Below are 8,162 nucleotides of genomic sequence, written 5' to 3' on the forward strand. Positions count from 1 at the left end.
CTGCAGCCTCATGAAACTGCTTAAGCCAGAGAGAGGCACTAGCTAAGAGGTACCAGGATTCCCAACTCACAGATGCTGTCACTAAATCTAAACTGACCTATTTCAAATCAAATATTTAGTTTATTATATCTCGAACAAGAAGCAGTTCAATTAATTAAAGTATGTGCTTAAGCCAGCAACATAGTTTTGCCATTTTAACTGTAGATGGTGGATACCAGCAGAGAAGCCTAGAAAGCAAGTAAAGGGGAAATCACCAAAGGTGTTTTCTATAGCTCATTGAGAATTGAATATTTTTTTCCTTGCAAGAAGTGATCTAAAGTCCGGAAGAAGTGGTAGTCAGTTGGTACAAGGTCTGGTGAAGATAGTGGATGGCAGAGAGTTTCCACATCCAGCCTCTGTAGTTTGAGCAGCATTGTTTGTGTGACAGCATTGTCTTGCAAGAGGATAAGCCTGTCTCTATTGACCAATCTTGGCTGCTTATAGTTGCATCTAATGGGGGGCAGGTGTTAGGGACCAACCCACCTGATGTTACTTTTTGTATGTCTGATTGTCCCACATAAACAAACGTACAATAACCCATTGGTGGGGTCAATCCCTGACCTCCTCTTAGGGATGTGACTTTCAATCACAAGCAATCTCATCATGTCATCTTGTTGGTTGCAGAAACATCTGTTATAATGGATTGACCAGGTTTCATGAATCTATAGTAGATAATACCATCCCTGGACCACCAAACAGACACCAGTAGCTTTTTTGCTGCATATTGAGTTTTGGATTGTGTCTTAGCACTTCATCTTTATCCAACCATTGTGCCAAATGCTTACAGTTGTCAAAGAGAATCCATTTTTCATCATATGTAACAATATGGTGTAGAAATGGTTCACCTTATGTCATGACAGCAAAGAAAGGTAAACTTTGAGATGGTTTCTCTTCTGACACTCATTTAATTCACATGGAACCCATCTATCCAGCTTATTACTTGGCTCATTTGTTTTAAATGGTCTAACATTGTTGAAATAGTGACATCAAACCTTGCTGCTAATTCTTGTGTAAGTTGAGGTGGATTCACATCCACTACAGCTTTCAGCTTATCGTTATCCATCTTGATCTCAGATTGCCCATATGGCCCAAAATCACCAGAATGGAACTTCTCAAACCATTGATACACTGTGCATTCATTAACCACATCCTTCCCAAATACTTTGTTGATATTCCAGCTGTCTGCCCTGTACTGGTTCCCCACTGAAATTGATTCTTAAAAATAGCATGAATGTTTGACTTATCCATGTCACAAAAATTGCTCTAAATTTTTTTTGAAAGATAATCACAAGCCAAAATATGCATTTAAAAGAATAAGGATGTACCTTCACAACAAAGGCAAAAAAACTACAACCAAGAAGTGTCCAAGTGAAATATCAGATATATCAACTGTCAGCTTAGCACTTAAGGAAATCAACATTTCATACCTAGTAACTTAATGAATGCTTGTTGTTTTAAACTGCTGACTTTGGGGCAATTTGTTACATAGCAATATGTAGATAACTAATACAAGAGTGAAATAAGGACAGTTATTTCCTGTTAACTCAGTTAACTGATTGCCTTCTTGCTTTGATCAACATCTATCCTAGTCCTAAAGACACCCTTTGGAATTTTTAAAATTTTTTTTCAGCGCTGTTAACAATAAGCTTCCAAATCACAAAATTTTAAGATTATCTATTTCCCCCTTAAATACATTGCCCCCAGTTATGGTTAAAAAAAACCTTGATAATGAAGAAAAAAATACTGGGGGCCTCATTAGTTATAAAATATTTCAAAGTTACTGTATTTGGATGCATTGTTCTGAAGATATGACGGAGTTGGTATTTTTAGGTGTAATCACTGTAAGAATCAGAGAGTTTCTCTTCTTGTTAGAAGCCCCTCCCAGCAGCTGGCTAGCTTTAGAAGGTGCTCAAGAAGCCTCTGCACATTTGCAAACGTCATGCTGCTTATTTGTAGAGCTGGCGATTTGCCTTCAAAAGACATAATAAATTCCTATTGTATAATCACATTTCGAAAGAGAAACATTTTCATAGTCTACCTCCTACCTACCCATTCAGCTGTAATCAATTCAGCCTGAAAGATGGAGGTTTAAAAAAATATATAGATTGCTTGCAGTAACAAGAGGGGCAAATTTCTCCGGTTTCTGCCAGGATAAACAGACGTGAGAATCAGAGTTTACAAAGTCAAGTTTTGTGGTGCTTTTGCAGATGGGGAAACCATAGAATGCCATGTAGCCAAAATGGAGAAGTGACATCTTAGAAGCTGTGATCATTTTGGACATCTATCAGTAAAGCCAGGTGGCAGAGTAGGGGAGAATAAATCAAAAATTGTGACCAGTGGAGGTTAACTGAATTCAAGATTCCTATGACTAAAGAGCAGTGTGATTTTATCTAGGTGCTAAGTTACAAGTCCAGCTTGGTGCTCTGCCTCTCTCTTTTGCAGCTGACCCTTGTAAGATAGCAGGTAGATTGACCTGCCCGAAGACAGAAACGAGACCACTATAGTCTCATGGAAATTAGACAGCAGACTCACTGTGGCCAATCTCTTGATATTTCATCTCTTTTTTGACTTCTTTCTCCTCCCTCTTTTCCTTCTCTTTCTCTTTCCACTTTTTTGCCCCCCTTTGTTCTCTCCCTCCCCCTCTCTCTTTCATTTTCTTTTTCAAAAGCACCCACCAGCCTATAACCAGCCTCTAATTGTTCTATAACAGGGAAACAAACTATCCCTCAAAACGGTGGGAGTGAGGACCTGAGTTCGGATGGTCACAAGGGGACACTCTGAATTTTTTATGAATCTTTCTGACTTTACTTTCACCAAAAGTCATAGCCATGTACTTAGAGGTTCATTTTTCCTAGATATGGACTTTTCAAAATCTATTTTTCCCTCTAGCAGAGTCAAACCACTAGATTTGTGTTTCTCATCATCAAAAAAGAGAACATTCATGTTTTTTAAAAGTATTACTTACTAATGACTCAGGGTGCCTTTTAAATATAGAGGGGCCATTAGGGCCCTGCCCTGTGAAAAAAAGAAGTCAGGACCCCTTTCCTGGCCAGCTGTGAAATCTGTGATTATTTATAAACAATCTATACGAAAAAAAAAAAAAAGTAATGGAGACTGTAAGAGGTAAAAAATAAATTGAACACATGTGTGTGATTATTATTCATACAAGCTGTTCTCTCTATTACTTCATAACACAGCTGTGTACACAAAAAAACCGCTTTGCTTTTTCCTATCAGGGTCTTATTAATTTCTGTTTAATGCAACACAAATGTTTGTGTGACCGATTTTGAGGCACACAGTCTAGTTAGGTGTCTGTGGAGTGCCAGCCAGCACAGCTACATCTGCCCAATACAAATGTCGTTTGGCCTTTCAGAGTCCTTGACAGGGCATCTTTTGAGCATGCCAGTTGTCATGGCCACCAGTGTGCCCATTTGCAAGGAAAATTGGAAGCCATGCTCATTACATCAAAAACTACATTGGGGATAAAGAGAGCATGCTTGCATCAAGGGCTGGCAATTGGCTGTTTGTTAGCCTCCCCGCCCACACACTTCCACCAGACAATGTCTCATTCAACTGTGTGAGTCAAAGTTTTCAACCCCCATCCCTGCAGCTGGGATGGGAGAGTATAGAAGTAACATCAACACTCACAGAAACAGCCAGGCTGACAGGCACAGTAGAGGGGATCAACGGTTGGTGGAGGGGAAGTTGTGACCACCTGTGTTTGTGGATGACCAGCACCATAAGATGCTGGACCTGAGCTGTGGGATTTGGGGCTTCTCCATCTATAAAATGAGGTGGGTGAGGGAGATGACCTGTAGGATCCCTTTCACCTTCCAGATTCTGTGATTCTAAAATACATTCTCTATGCTGATTTACTCCTGTGTGCCCCCAAACACACAAACATACACTGTCAAACACACATGCACACACACAGCTTTTCTCTTTTTAAAAAGTAGTTATTGGTTGAGGAGTATGAAAGGAGTGCCCCACATTTTCACATGAGGTGTGTATTCAAAGCCCACCCTTCCCCCAATACAGTTGCCCAGCCTGCAAATGGATCACATAGCTATAGTGACTTGAGAATTGATCACAGAAAGCACGAATTTAATCATCTGTGATACTTTTTTTTTTGAGACAGAGCCTCAAGCTGTCCCCCTGGGTAGAGTGTTCTGGCATCACAGCTCATAGCAACCTCCAACTCCTGGGCTCAAGCAAGTCTCCTGCCTCAGCATCCCCAGTAGCTGGGACCACAGGTGCCTGCCACAATGTCCAGCTTTTTTTTTTTTTTTTTTTTGGTTGCAGCTGTCGTTGGTTTGGGGGGCCCAGGTTGGATTCGAACCCGCCACCTTAGGTGTATGTGGCTGGCACCTTAGCCACTTGAGCCACAGGCGCTGAGCCCATCTCTGATACTTTTACTGAACAATAACAACCATAGTCCACTCTGATAGAATCAGAAGACTGTCCGTAGAATATTCTCATTCTTATTACCATTTTCTTTTGCTTATGTTGTATGAAAATTGATGTCTGTGATTTCAGTGCTTATTTTTCACAAGTATGCTTATAGTAAGTAGGTATGTGTGCACCCCAATTATATAGATATTATATGTGTGTATAAATATATATTATATATTTTACTTACTGAATCTATGAAGTAGGTGTGGTCATTTGTTTTATATTAGGAGAAAACTATGGTTAGAAGATGCTAGGTAACACACCCAAGTCCTTGCAGCTAAATGACAAATCCGAGGTTTGAATATAGATCTTTTGATGTTGAAATTCACTCCTGTTCTTTCCACTAGGCCACCTTTCTTTGGCTTCTTGTCATCTTCACTTAGAGCACCATGGAAATGAAAGTGGAAGCAGAAAGGTTTATGTAGAGGAGTAAGGCCAGTAAAACTTTTGCGGGCCCAAGTAGAACTTTTCTGGAAAAAGTGTAAGTACCCTGATGAAAGGGGCTTATATGTGTATGAGGTTGGACATGGGTACTGAGCTCATGAACTCTGAAAAAGTGCTGCACACCTCCCTGCCGAATGTCACTGTGTCGCCCTTGAGGTGGTCCCCTGGGGAAGCTATGCGATGCCAGTGCTTCACATACCCTTCAAAGCACTTTTCCTGGGACGAGTTCACAAACATAATTGTCAGACCTTACACAATGACAGCTCTGATGGCCATTCCTGAAAAAGAGCTCCAACGTTATTTTGAAGGGAGACTAGGTGCTGGCATCAAGGCATAGCTCGCCAAGAGGAGGACCTGGAGTGACCACGGTGACATTTAGCAATGAGGTATGTAGCGCTTTTTCTAGGATGAGTTTGCAAACTGAATTGTCCAGCCTCGTATGTATATAATACTGAAAAGTGACTAATACCCAGAGGGAGAGACATTAGTCCAAAAAGCTCAGAATTTTTGTCCTTATTTTATTGATGAACCTAAGTTTTTACATGGAAATGACTGAGTTTTGAAAGCTACCTATTGGATAAGGACACTAGATTTGGGCATCGATGCCCATATAGAAGGTCATACGACAGCTGGTGGAGGTCAGAGCCAGCAGTGCTGGGGGCAGCTCCAGTCAGGCTGCTCCAGCTAAACTCCGCAGCAGTTTGGTTTAGTGTTTCTCACGCTGTTTTCCTTTCTTTGTATGCTTGTTTAAGAGTCAAAAGAATTAATGGATATGAAATTGAGATGTACAAAAAAATCTAGCCGGTATTCATTGCTATTAAATAAATATTTGTTTTGACAAAGCTCCTATAGAATTTATTGCGTCCTCTACTCTAAGAGCTTGAATCTATTGAGAAACTTGGGAAGTGGTGTGTGCTGTCCCTTCTGTTGCTATACCTTCTGTTGTGTAAGTATGGAAACCGAAGCCCACAGTTTAGTAATAATTTCATGGTACATAGTCCTCTATCTCCTTGCTATAGAAGACCGTTCTTAGGCATTACAGATCCCTAAATATACATTAGAGTTGCCTCCATCATGGTTTTCAAAATGTTTATTAAATTGCTTCAGTTTATTCTATCTGCAAAATTTGCCTTGCTATACCTATAATTCAAGTTTTGGATTTCTTTCCCTGGTTCTGATTCTAATCCCCTTTGGGTATATATACCCCCCTTTCTATGAAATAGACTGAAAGGACCTGTAAATCCACTGCTTTTCAGAGAGCACCAGACAAATGTATAAATACCTTTGCTGAAGAGCTCAGAACATGAAGACCAGGAAGGTCAATTTCCTTTCAGAGGTGTCGCTTGGATTCATTTGGGAGTGTCATGACTTCTTTTAGCATTTTTGAAGCCTGGCTGTTTGACAAGATGATGGCTCATGCTAACAAGGGCCTTAGAGGAAGAACAGACACAAACCTGTGTGTGTGTGTTGGTTCTTCTTCATATTGTGGTAAAATACACACAACACAAAATTTTATATCTTTACCATTTTTAAGTGTGTGGTTTGGTGGCATTAAGTATATTCACCTTGTTTTGCAAACATCATCACCATCCACCTCCAGAACTTTTTTCTCCTTCCAGAACTGAAACTCTGTGCCAATTAAACAATAGCTCCCCAAGTCCCCCTGCCCCACCCCAGCCCCTGCCAACCACCATTCTGCTGTCTCTGTGAATGTGACTGCTCAGAGTTCCTCATGTAGGTGGGATCATACAGTGTTTGTCTTTTGTGACTGGTTTATTTCACTTAGCTTGGCAAGCAGAGTATAGGAGGCTGGATTTGCAGCTCAAAGACAATGGCTTTTAACAAGTACAGCCGCCAAGGCCCTGTCAACTTTCTATCTTCACGAGAGGGGACACTTTGTTCATATTTTTAATGCCAGCAATGAACACCATGCCAGGAATATAGGAGCACCTGAGAAACATCTGCTGAATGAAACAATGAATAAACCTTGAAAATAGAATTCTAGAAAGAAAATATAACGCGTCAGTTATGCGTGATGTCCCATTCCATCCTTCATTCTCCCAGAACCTTCATGTTTTAATTTTTTGTAGCCCTCGATGTGTGTTTCTTTTCAGAGTCCCATTTATTTCAATAGTTTCCATTTACTGGGCACCTATGTTGTGTTACAGGTCCACATACTTTTTATTCCTTTTAGGCATCCTGCAAAGTAGGATGTCTTCACTCTCACTGTGCAGATGAGAAAACTAAGGCTTGGGGGCTAAGCAGTGTGCTCAACACCAGCCAGTTGGAGAGGAGCAGAGGTGGGATTCAAATCTTAGGCTTGTTGTTTCCAGAGCCTCCACCTTTAACCAGTAACCTCCATGCTCACGTCCTACAGTGCCGACCGCCTGTGTAATGACACTTGCTGGGCTGCCCATTAGCCTTTCCTCTGTCTTAGCCCAGTTCTGTGCGTCCTGCAGGCCTGTGCAGGCAGAGTCTTTTGTTGTATGAATGTCATGTGTAGGGGTGCGTGATGTGGCATAGCAGAGATGAGATCTGCAGAGAAATATTGAAGAATAAGGGACTGGAAGTTCTCTGGCAATTCAGCTACCGTACTACACTTACATGCAATCAATAAATAAGTGGCTCAAACCTCCTGACGCAGGCCCAGCATGGCCCGGGCACCAAGAAGTCTGTTGATTAGCGAAAAACCATCCCACTAACTTTATCTATAACTATTCTTAAACCCTAAAAAGAAAACAAGACCATAAAACAAAGTTTTGGGAGAATAAGCTGATTGAATGCTTGACCTTCAACAGACTATCTGGAGGCAGCCGTTCATCTTAGGGAGGAGTCTGGAAATTCCCAAGATGTACCGGAACCTGCTTGTAGGCCAGCCCCCCACCGCACCCCCCGAGTTTTGGTCCTAAATCATTTCTACATGATAAGGTCCTGGGCCACATATGGAATTCTATTCAGGTCTTTCTACATTCTAACTCACAAAAGACTTCAAGCTTGCTCTCACAAAATGGAACTGTTTAAAGGCTTACTTATACACCTTCCACCTATAGTGTTTCCATTAGAATATGTCCAGTTCCTTGGAGGATCTGGATTTCCTTCCTTCCTTCCTTCCTTCCTTCCTTCCTTCCTTCCTTCCTTCCTTCCTTCCTTTCTCTGCCCTCCCACCTCCCTTCCTTCTTCTCTGTCTCTCTTTCATCCTTCTTTCTTCTTTCTTTCTTTCTTTCTTT

Source organism: Otolemur garnettii, unplaced genomic scaffold, assembly GCF_000181295.1.
Source record: "Otolemur garnettii isolate 467f Iridium unplaced genomic scaffold, OtoGar3 scaffold00182, whole genome shotgun sequence".
Taxonomy (NCBI): Eukaryota; Metazoa; Chordata; class Mammalia; order Primates; family Galagidae; genus Otolemur; species Otolemur garnettii.